The sequence below is a fragment of the Halichoerus grypus genome, chromosome 4 (assembly GCF_964656455.1).
Source record: "Halichoerus grypus chromosome 4, mHalGry1.hap1.1, whole genome shotgun sequence".
Taxonomy (NCBI): Eukaryota; Metazoa; Chordata; class Mammalia; order Carnivora; family Phocidae; genus Halichoerus; species Halichoerus grypus.
In genome coordinates, this window is record NC_135715.1 from 89286159 (window position 1) to 89298673 (window position 12515).

The window sequence follows — 12515 nt, forward strand, 5'->3', positions numbered from 1 at the left end:
AGCCTTGAGGAGATGTGGCCAGCTTGGAATTCCACTCCTTTGTAATGGCATTCCCTCTTTCCCCTCTTCCATCCCCTTTTCCTTCACTCTTGCTTCCTGGGAATTGCATTTGTCAAAATAGCTTTGGCCTCAGGCTTGTTTTTCTCAGGAAACACTGGCTAAGATAAGAATGAACTCAAAATTAGCCTCCATTCTATTTGTTTTGATCTCAGAGTACAAACCCAGAGATTTAATTAAAAAACAAAAACAAAAACCCTCTTCCTTGAAAATAATGGATTGTAAGAAAATTAGCAATGGAATATAGTAGCCAAAATAGGCAATGCTTATCCCCAATGGAGGGATGGCCTTCTAGTTAGGCTCTACTTAGGTCAAATCTGAAGCGTGTGTATTTGGGGTGGGTGAGGTGGGCACTGGTGCATTTTTAGGAGAGCATCTACCAAGCATGATCAGAAGAGGCTACAAGACTGAAAGGATATTGGGAATGATCACATGAGGAACACTGAGGCCCCTGAACCATGAAAGAGAGGGGGTGAAAAAGGGAGGTGAAAATTACCATCAGATCATTATTGAAGAAAAATGTGCCGTCTTTGTATAGTTTTAAATTATAGACATAGAACAAATTGGAAGGAATTTTTGGGAATAATGCTGTTCTAGAATGGAAGAGTCTGCATGGTGAGGTAGCAGCATCACCTGCAGGCTATCAGGGCTATCCAGGGATGATGCAGGAGGGGGGATTCCTGCAGGGGGTAGACTGGGTTGGAGAATTGCCAAGGTCGCTTCCAGTGTGAAGAGTCTGACCCAGGGTCTCAAACCTGGTTAGTATAACGTGCCTACCATTTATTCGCTGCATTCACCCCCAGGAAGTTCACTTCTTCACTCACTCATTAGTTCACCCGACAGACATGGATGCTGTTTGCGTGCTGGACACTACAGAGATACAAGGTGAATGATGCATTCTGCAGGAATCCACAGTCAAAAGGAAGGAAGCAGGAAAAAGAGAACAAACACACTGTCACCTAGCATGTTAAAGAAGGGAGTGGAGATTGGGGAGGGTACTGTGCTCCCATATGGGCTTGAGTGCTGGGAGGACTCTTCTCACTTCTCAGACATTTTACTTGTCTTGAAGGTATACATATGATTATTCTTGGTCAAGAAGGAAGCACAGATTTGTTTAATGTAGCACTTAAGATTCTCAGGTGGGACTGAAACTGTATCCTGATTCAGCCACTTACTTGCTACTTAAGCATCTGTAAAAGCAGATTCATTTACCCCCCCAAAAAATATTTTTGAGTGCCTAATCATGTGGCCAGCATTGTTAAAAGCACTTAAAATAGAGTCATGAAAAGACAGACACAGACCCTGTCCCTGCAGAGGGTATAGCCTTATGGGGTAGGTAGTCATTAATTGCACATCCATTCCCTAAATACTTATATGGCATAATTGTGATAAGAGGAACAAGGGCCTAGTTTGGCCATGGGTGCCAGGGATAATAAACACACTTATCTCTCAGGATCGATATAGGGGTAAAATGTGACAATGCATGCTCAGTGTTTAGCACGGTGGCTGGCCCACAATACATGACAGAAACACAATCGCTATTGACATAATGTTGATGATGATGATGATGAGTGTGCCTCTCCCATTAATGCCTCTGTGATGAGAACAAACATAACCACTGACCTCATCTACCAACAGACTTTTGTTTCCTGATTTTGAAGCTGAACGTCCCTGGTACATCTACAAAATTAATTTATATTTTCAATTTGTGTTCAAATAATATGCCTTTTATATCAAAAAATGAGGTGTGGTGGGGACCTCTTGCTCCATGGCTAGGTGTCTGCCATCTGCAAAGTGACCTCTAATCATTTGTTAAGTACCAGCTGTTTCTGTAGAAATAGTCAAGACAGTGAGGCCCATGTCCCACCCAAATTTGAGTCCATATGGCATCGGTGTCTTTTTCTGCAATCTCACTTGTAGGAGCACAGCCATGGCTGGGAAAGGCAGGCAAAGTGAAGTGAACAGAAGACCATGAGTGGAGGCACCTTTAGCTCTGAAAGTGTACCTGCTCCTTCCTTGTAGGTTATAAGATTGAAGAAGTCAAATAGCAGAGGAAGAACAAAACAAATCCACAGCTCATTTAAGATGTCAATTTTTTTTTTTTCTATTTAACTGGAAGAAGGATCTAAGTTTGGGATTCAGAAGAACTCAGACTGAAACTTACTTACCTTTTATAAGTTTTGGTTTCCTAATCTTTAAAATGAAGATAATATGCCCTTTATCTCAAATGGGGATTAAAATGCAACATCTATTATACATAATAGTTATTCAGTATATATCCCCCCCTTCCTTATTGCCCAAGTTTACCTCCTTTCTCTATTCTCTATACTACATATAGTATATATGGACATAACATCTCCAAATTAGCTCAAGCAAACCTCCAAATTCCCCACACAACAAAGTACATATACATATGTTTCCATATGAGAAAGAGAAGTGACATGAAATGCTGAATTCTATATGCAGGTTAAATTAGATAAAATGTGGCCATGTAAAGTCAGTTTAACAAAGAATGCCCATTCTTCTCTGGCATGCTTGGAATATTTATAAATACCTATCCTACCAAAAGAAAAAAAAAATCTACCCTACATGATGTCAGAAAAGGGATTTCAATAAATTCCAAGGAATTAAACACATATAGACCTATGTTCACAGACCACAAAGACAGACAATAAAAACACATAATCAAAGAATAAATTTTAAAAATTATATACCTGGAGACTCAATAACCCACTAATAGTAAATCATGGGGAAATAATAGGAGAAATTTATACATTTAAAGCTGAACAAGTGATGCCCCACATCCCAGTTAAAGCATTATCTAGAGAGAAACATGTAGCTTGGCTACACTTAGAAAATGTGGAAGCATGAAGGCAAGTGAGCAAAGTCAAACCTAAGAACTCAGTTCTTACAATGTGATATCCATCATATCCTGCAGGACCTTATTATTATCAAAAAGATAAAAGCATATTTATGTGAAACAATTAGCAAATGATAAAATATATGTCGATTACAGCTCATGAGTTGTAATTCACTGAGCCCAATTATGGTAAGAAACATGCTCATGAAGTGCTTTGCATAAATTAGTCTTGACCTGCATAATAGCCCTGCAATTTCTACAAATAAGGAAAAGGGAGGATCAGAGCTAGCAAATGATGGGCTTTGCTTGAAGCTCCAGTTTGATTCTGATGTGTGTTGTTTTTCATTCTACCAGAACACATTGCCTCCCACTGCATCACCGTGTTTGGGGCCGTCAACACAGTGATGGAGGTGTTTCAGGAACAGTGTCGATCATTGCTGCAGTGATTAGGGAAGCCTGCGTGGTGCAGAGGGGCCGCAATGGGCCTCAGAAGGCTGCTAGAAGCTGGTGAGTTAGGAAGAAGGACATTACAGGCAAATGATATAGCTATGCCTGTAAACTCTCAAGACCTTGGTTTCCCTGTCCACACGTCCGAAACTAACATTTGCTTCAAGATGGTAATGGAAGAGTAAATCAGGTAATATGAATGCAGATAGTAGGCTCCAGGGAAGGCTGTAGCTATGCAAACCTAAAGAACTGTTATCATTACTCCAGAGATAATGTTTGCCAAGTGCTTTAAACTCCTTGAAAAGAAGGTGACTGGGAAATGCATAGGGCCATCGTGATCCTTGGCATGGGAATGTAGGGCTGGGGCTGGGGGCCTAGAACATAACTGAAGATGTGTTTGCAGAACATACTGAAACAAAGGGAAAGGCTTTGCAGCTGGTCTGCAGGGGGGCATTTGAAAACTTGGAATTTCAAAATACTTACCTAATTTCATTTCAAGAAAATGCTAGACTTTGAGGAGTGTTAAGAACACTTGAAAAGGAAAAAAAAAAAAAAAAAAGATAGTCTTTCCCGTGTTAAATACCTTGTTTTGCTTTAAAAGAAACACAGGTTCAATTTCCAAACTTCTGACAAGGGAATTAAATAGGAGTTCTTAGAATCAATCAACCACCAAATAATTTGACATAAGATTTGTGGGTAAAAAAAATGGTAGCAAAGTATTTTAATTGCTTGTTTTTTTTAAATAGTTTATATTGACCTTTCAAATATATATTTACTTTCTCCAAATAATCTCATAGTAACCGTCATTATCCTCATTGTACAGATTAAATGGAAGGGTGTATATGAAAGTGCCTGACATCTCGGGGCTTCTATGCAAAGGTTCTCAATAATTATTTTAATTGTATTGACGGAAGAGACTAGGTTAAAATATTTAAGCAGTTTTTGCAAGATTGAGAAGCTGGGGAGGGGAATAAATTGAAACTCAAATCTGTTGTTCAGAGTTTTAAAACCATCGCTGGGTAAATTCACTCTCCCACTCTACAAGAAGATAATTTCATGCAATCTTCTCTCTTCTCAAACCTCCAAAATTCCCTCCTCACTCCCACGCTTGGCTGATGACTCCTTCATATTTTTAGAACACAACAGAAACAGACTAGAACTAGCTCATCTACCCAGCCCCAAAGCCATACCCTGCCGGAATCAGCTCACATAGGCCACCTGCCGTCCAGAGCAGCCAGCTGAGCCGGGGGTCCACCTTGGCACATGGGACCAGCTAACCACTCTCATCTTCACCCTTCTGCCCACCTTCCCTTCTGCACTTACTCCTGGTCATCAGCTTTCTCTTTCTACTGCATCATTCACGTGGGCATGTTAAGTATGCCTCAAAGACCCTCATCTTATAAAGCAAGTAACAAAAATAAAGCAAATAATAAAAATGACCTAAATTGCACTTCCGCTTGTTGCTATCACCCTGCTTCTCTGTTTCCCTGCTTCCCCACATTGCTTCCTTGATATCCTGTCCTCCTTGCTCACCTAAACTTTCACTCTCTCTTTCTCAGTCTGCTCCCTGGTCCTGCTATTCCAGCTTCCTACCACTGGAGGCCCTGGAGTTTAGTGTCCTGTGTCCCATTCTCTTCATCACCAAGAGGAAAGTTTTCCTAGATGATCTCATTCACCCACAGCTGTAACTACCCCTGATATGCTCAGTGACTCTGTGTCTGTAGGTCTAATTTTCTAGCACACCTGCTTGCAGGCCCTGCTCCACATCTCCCAGGCTGGCAGCTCAAATGTTTTAGAACTGAAATAAAACCCTCCATTCTCTCCCCACCCACCAACAAATGATCTTTTTCTGGACGCTTACTCAGGTCAGTAAGGGCGCCACCATAAGATGTCCTCAAGAAGCTCAGTCTTGGGGACACTCCTATTCCTGTCTTTTTCTGATATACCAGAGATAATTCATCAGCCTTTCCCATTGGCTCTATCAAATATGATCACTTTTCAATTTCCTCACCGTTGCATTCTTATCCAAGCCATAATCACATCTTTCTTGAGCTGCTGCAATGACTTTCTAACTGATCCTATTTCTTTTGCTCTTGTTCTGCCTGCTGTCCATTTTCCCATTCAGTGTACTCGTTCTCACAGGTAAAACAAATCACACCACTCCCCCAGGTAAAACATTGTGTTGGCAGCCTGTTCCAGTTTGAATGAAGTTCAAACTCCAAACCTTTTACCAAGTTCTACAAGACCCCTACATGACTGGTGTCTACCTTGTTCTCTACGACTCTCGCTGCCATAGTGTCTCCAACCACCCAACTACATCAGAACTGTGTTGATCCCCAAACACACCCAACTAGCTCCCACATCAGATTCTCTGCCCTTCACATTTCTTCTGGAGAGCACTCACTTCCCCCAGACCCACCCTCCTCCCACATAGCTATCTGTTTTGAACAGTTAAGTACCAGCTCAAGTGCCAGAGATTCCAACTCTCCCTTCCCCAGTGAAATATCCCTCTCTCTGGGTTCTAAATCATTTTCTACTCCATGGATCAGTATTTTACATTTTTGCAAGATATGTATCATTATATAAAATCATTTATTTTTGGTATGTTTGTTTTCTTTATTCTTTCCAGATGAATATGAATTTTCTGAAGGCATGGACTCTGTTTTGATTGTTGTTCTATCCCCAGAGTCTACAATGGTGCCTTGCATTTAGTAAGATTCCCAAAGAATATTTGTGTTATGACTTGCTGTCTGCTCCAAAAATGCTTTAAGGATGGGCGGGAGAAAAAATTGATAGTTTTTATTAGAAATTTGGAAGGAGATGATATAATCCAATGGAAAAGAGAAAAGTTAACAACAAAATATGTAATTAAGTGTTAAAATGCATGATATTATAGCAAATCCTATAAGGGATATGCTTATTTGATGATGATGGAAATGAACTGAAGTCTATGCTTTTATGATTTCAGAGATTTACAGCGTTTATCTGTCTTCCTCTCCACCTCAGTACGGAGGTATCATACTACCCAGTCTGCTCAAGGGCAAGTTCAATATAAATTGGGCAGTATGGTAAAAAAAAACTATGAGCATTGCAGGAAGAATAACCTGACTTTGAACCTTTAAGCTCAGCCATGTACCAGCTCTTGCAATTTTCCTTATTTCTTAAATCCTCAGTTTTCTTATATTACAAGATCGTTTTTTAAGATTGAATGAGATGATGTACAAAATGCAGTTCTTGGGGTGCCTGGGTGGCTCAGTCAATTAAGTGGCTGCCTTCAGCTCAGGTCATGATCTCAGGGTCCTGGGATCGATGGAGCCTCAGGTCCTCAGGCTCCCTCTTCAGCGGGGAGTCTGCTCCTCCCTCTCCCTCTGCCCCTCCCCTCCATTCGTGCTTTCTCTCTCTCTCTCTCTCTCTCATAAATAAATAAAAATCTTTTTAAAAAATGCAGTTCTTGCCATATGGTTTGTCTTAATAAACTAGAGCTATTAATATCTGGAATAACATCTTCAAGTCCTAAAATTTAAATAAAATCTTCATTAATTCCAATAATAAATCAATAAATAGGATAGGAGTTCTGGACATACAAAACAAATGGACTGTATTCAGAATGACAGAAAACCAACTTAAGGAAAAACAATAAAACAAACATAAGACAAATATGTTAACCCAGGTCCTAATTCCAATTCTGATTTATGTCTTAAATTTTAAGGGTAGAAGTGGGGCGCCTGGGTGGCTCAGTCGGTTAAATGTTTGCCTTCAGCTTAGGTCATGATCCCAGGGTCCTGGGATCGAGCCCCGCATCGGGCTCCCCGCTCCACAGGAAGCCTGCTTCTCCTTCTCCCACTCCTCCTGCTTGTTTTCCCTCTCTCACTGCGTCTCTCTCTGTCAAATAAATAATAAAATCTTAAAAAAAAATTTTAAGGGTAGAAGTTTCCACAACCAAAGTATGAGAAACAACAAGTTTAATTGTAACACCCTTGACCATCTGCTGTCCCTGAATATCATTATGGTATTCCATAGGATACATTATGCCATCTACCTTTCTGCCCAACCATGGACCTACGGTCAGGATAGACTCTATTCAGGAAGCTGCATTTATCATCTACAGGAGCAGAATCTCAGGGATGGATGCAGAACTCTTGTATTGAGCATAAAATTTTCAGGGAGGTCAGCACCAGCATGCTGCCAGACCTCATAAAAATAATAAAAAATTAACTAGCTATTTTTCATAGGGCATTAGAAGAAGCAAGCCTCCCATGTGGGATAATTCATATGCAAAGTGAGCTTGTCCCCTGGCATTCTGAGATGGAACACTGTTTCTCTCTATCAAGATGTAAACAGAGATTAACAAATGTTCCCAAATGTCAGTAATAACTGAGGTCAACAATACCTCAGCACAAAGCAACATCCAATAATAATAGATATATAAATGCTTACACCCGGTGCCTTAACACTCCTAGGAAATGACCTCTAGCTATTTCTCACACAAGTATGCCAAGAAAAATTTACAAGGACTGTGTCTGCACTATTTTTGAAACATGAAAACCTAGTTGAAATCAACCTGATTGTCCAAAAATCAAGGAAATAGTGGTAAGACCATATAGTGGAATTGTAAGCAGCTATAGAAAAAAAAAAAAAAAAAATCAGGCAAATGTACATGTGATGACAGAAAAATTTTTAAAAATATGTATCCCTTGACATTTATATGTATACGGTTATGCTTATATATTTTGAGAAATATCTGGAAAAAACACACGCAAAAATACTAAAAATAGCCACCTCCATTATATATATATAATTATTTAAATATGTGATACAGGGTTTATTCCTTGGGGTGAGTTCGTTCTTTCTCAGTCTTTTTGTTGTCTTCATGAAGTCCCTATTTAAGAGATTAAAAGGTTTTTTTGATGTATTTGTGTGACCAGTTCAATCCTCTTAAACCATCTCATAAAAATTCTAGATAAGCATCAGTCTTCATGTACAAAATCTTGTGAGCATATGGCATGTGATGGTGCCAAAATGGTACAAAGGAATTAGAAACCCTGAAACAACATTTCCAGGAATTAACATTGGGTCCTAGAATCACCAGTGGCAAAGAGGGTGAATCGAAAGGCTGGCTGTCCACTGGCCCATCCAAGAGCCCCACTTGAATCCAGATAGTACTTAAGATTTGCACATAAGGTACCTATGAAAGCTTTCCTTTCAACATCATTTACACATTTAGATCAGAAATTCCTATGTTTCCTGGTACTAAAAAGAAAGTTTAATTTGTAGGTACTGCATTCTCTTTAACCACAAAACTTTCCAAAATGAATTTCTTTTTTTTTCCAGTGATGTGTTTCTTAAGATGCCTTACCCTTATTTTTGCTTACAGAAATTTTTGGTGGCTGCTTACTATGATGTTTCTCTATAATTCTTTCATTTCTACACACACTACTCTTTATTCTTTCTCTCAAGTAAAGAGCGCCCCATATACTAACCTTTATAAACATAGGAAGAGACCCTTTTTGAAGAATAAATCCTTCTACAAAGCAAATAATTATTTCTAAAGTGGAAGAAAGTGTTCATAATGTAACTAACCACTTCCTTAGTTACCTAGCTTTAGTTTTGCCTACCACATTATCATTGAAAGTAGTAACTGCCTCTCGGGCTGCTTTAAGGCTATTAGCAAAGATTTTTTTTCCTGCTTCTTTCTCCCTAGAAACTTTTATTTTAATTCCTCACATTTCTGACTTTAATGTTATAAAATCTAAATCTTACTTTGATTCAAATACCAAACACAGCCTCACATTCCCCAAAACCTCAGGAGAAACCTGTTTACAGGTATCAATATTTCCATTTAAATACAGGAAATGAGTTGAAGAAAATAAATCGATAGTGCCTTCCCTAGCACTTCTCTGGAGGCATGAAGCCTGACTCATCAAAGAACTCTAATTCATTTCTCATTACTTTCTTAAGCTTAAGAGAAAAAAAGGTTGGACCATCTGGACCCTTTGTGGAAGCTCACACCAAAGTAAATATCTTCTTAAAAAAGAGGAGAAATTGGATATTAACATGGAATGGCATGCTCACAAAAAGACATTTATGCAACTCACAAACTGCCATCCCTCCAAACGTCAAACTTTATAATAACAATAATATCGCTTACACATTCAACTTTGTATCACACACACATACACAAAGCATACACTCTAATGTCACAGCATTTTCGTTTAGACAGACTCTTAGGGATCATGAAAAACTCATCCAAGCACAGAGAATCTTGGCCAATCAGCCACAAAGGGACCACCCCCTTCCTCCTGAATGTAACCATATACCTGCGACACACTGCATCTTTTAAGTAACCACTGTGAGGGCTACAGTAACTTTTATTATTGTTCCTTCTGTCTTTGAGAATAATATTAAAAAGAAAACTATATATTCTTCATTATGGATTTTCAATAAAGAGAACTCACTTTTGTTAAATGAATGGCAGCTGTCACTCATTCTACTTCACCTGAGCTCATGACAACCAGCATCTTTCCATTTCCATACTGGTGTGAATGATTATTTTGAACCTAAGGGCAGTATTTTCTCTTCCATTTCATTAAGTTTGGCACCCAAGTTCTAGTATCTATTATACTTTTCCTCTTTCCCAGTTTTATATTTTATGAAAAATTTGCAAGCTTCCTACCTGTCCCAACTTGATTACAATGCTGAGCAGCATGCCAAAGGTCTGCAATGACCTTGTGATTCCTTCTTAAGGGTGATGCTTCTTCAGGGTGATGCTCTCAACAAGGCATTTCGAGTATTATGTGGTCAATGGTTTTGAATTCATCAGTGTTAACATTTAGTACATTTTAAATTATATCTATATAAATATACAAGAACATGTTAAGCTGGATTGCTCTATTTTTTTCTAAACTTTTTATTTTGAAATAATTTTAGACTTACAAAAAAATTGCAAAAACAATACAGAAAGTACCTAAACACTGCTCAGCCAGATCTCCCTGCTCTTAACAACTTGAATAACCACAGCACAATTACCAAAACCAGAAAAGTACACTGGGGTCATTCCATGACCTCTAATGTAGTCTTCCATTGCATTTCACCAGGGTCTCCACTGCTGTCCCCTTTCTACTCCAGGATCCAATCCATTCCACTGCCATGTCCCCTTTGTCCCCTGTAATCAGTGACAGTCCCATAGTCTTCCCTTATCTTCCATGACCCTCAGACTTAAAGAATGCTTACTTGTCAGTTATCTTGTAGAATGCCCCTCAGTTTGGGCCTGATGGGTTTTTTTGTTTTGTTTTGTTTTGTTTTTTTTTTTAAAGATTTTATTTATTTATTCATGAGAGACAGAGAGAGATGCAGAGGGAGAAGCAGGCTCCCAAGGAGCAGAGAGCCCGATGCGGGACTCGATCCCAGGATCCTGGGATCATGACCTGAGCCGAAGGCAGACGCTTAACCATCTGAGCCACCCAGGCGCCCGTGGGCCTGATGTTTTTTAATGATGATATTGAAGTTACACATTTGGGGCAAAGACCCACAGAAGTGACATTGTGCCCTTGTCAATGCATCATGTTGGGGGATGGTGATATTGTTATGCTTTATTATTGGTGATGCTAACCTTGATCACTGTTATGGAGGAGTCTGCAGGTGTCTTTATTGTAAAGTTATAATTTCTTTCCCTTTGTAATTAATATTTTTGGAGAGATAATTTGACGTTTTGCAGATATCTTGTATCTCCCCAAACTGTTACCCACTAATTTTAGCATCCATAGATGATTCTAGTCTGCTTATTACTGTGGTATTCCCATGGTGATTTTCTATTTGGCTCACTCAATCTTCTTTGTTAATTAGAATTCTTCTATAAGAAAGAACAGTCCCTTCTCTCACTTTATATTTACTTATTCAATTATTTACTTATATCAGGATGGACTCATGATTATTTAGCTAGTCTACAGGTTATAATCCATTATGGCCATGATGTATTATGTTTCTCAAATTGTTCCAGCTTTAGGAGCTTTAGGAGCTCTTTTAGGTTGGCCCCTGTGTCCCTGTGACATATCCCAATCTTTTTTTCAACACTTCCTTACTTTTTTGGCATCACAAGATGTTCTAGGCCCACCTTGTATTCTGTCCCAGCTCTGGTATCAATCACTTCTTGAAGTGGCTTCTGGTTCTGTTTACTGGAGAATGGTATTTAGAAACCAAGATCTTGCCACCAGGTGTGCTCATTCCTATTGGAGCAGGTCTGACTTATTCCTAATGACCTCTTACCAGCTTGCAGTAATTAGCATTTCACTTACGAGGCACTCACACATAATTTATTAACTAAGTCATTCTATAATTTTGCCTAATAAAAATATTTCATTCACTAGCATTTATTTTATTGGCTCTCTTACTTTTATTTTACTTTCCTGTAAATGAGGGTTATTTGAGACCGTTCCTAGTATTCTCGTACATCTGTTCTCCATAATTCCTGAGAGAAAAAGTACTGACTCTTTCTGGAAGTACAGTCAGTACCCAGGGATGTAGCATGTCTGGAGAATAGGATCCAGGAGTCTTGAACTAATTTAGAGCAACTAGAATCTCTTTTATGATCTCTCTACTAGTTGAAGTTCAATTCCCTACTAATCATGTTGGTTCGATTTTTACCAATCTGAAGAAAGTTAGATATGATAAAACAGTACAGGGGTGCCTGGGTGACCCAATCTGTTGAGTGTCCGACTTTTGATTTCGGCTCAAATCATGATCTCAGGGTCATGGGATTAAGCCCCAACATTGAGCTCCAAGCTCAGAGTGAAGTCTGCTTGCCCCCTCCCTCCCCGACTTGTGCTCTCTCTAAAATAAATAAATAAATAAATAGAATATTTTTAAATAAATAAAAGCACTACATAACTTTCACTTTGCATTTGATTGTTATTAGAACATAGTCCTATATAACTTTATGTAAACTTATTTTTCTGATACAATTTTTTTCATAATATCACATTTTAATCTCATTTTATATTTAAAATTTAAGAGTTTGTCTTTATTTTTTTAAGAATGGGTGGCTCAGTCATTAAGCATCTGGCTTCGGCTCAGGTCATGATCCCAGGGTCCTGGGATCGAGCCCCGCATCGGGCTCCCTGCTCGGCGGGAAGCCTGCTTCTCCCTCTCCCACTCC

General features: G+C 39.0%; 1 protein-coding gene across 2 annotated transcripts in view; it reads right to left on the reverse strand.

Moving 5' to 3' along the window:
- CNTNAP5 (contactin associated protein family member 5) overlaps window positions 1-12515 on the reverse strand; it is a 791720-nt gene that overhangs the window by 471730 nt on the left and 307475 nt on the right. The gene's annotated exons all lie outside the window — the stretch shown is intronic.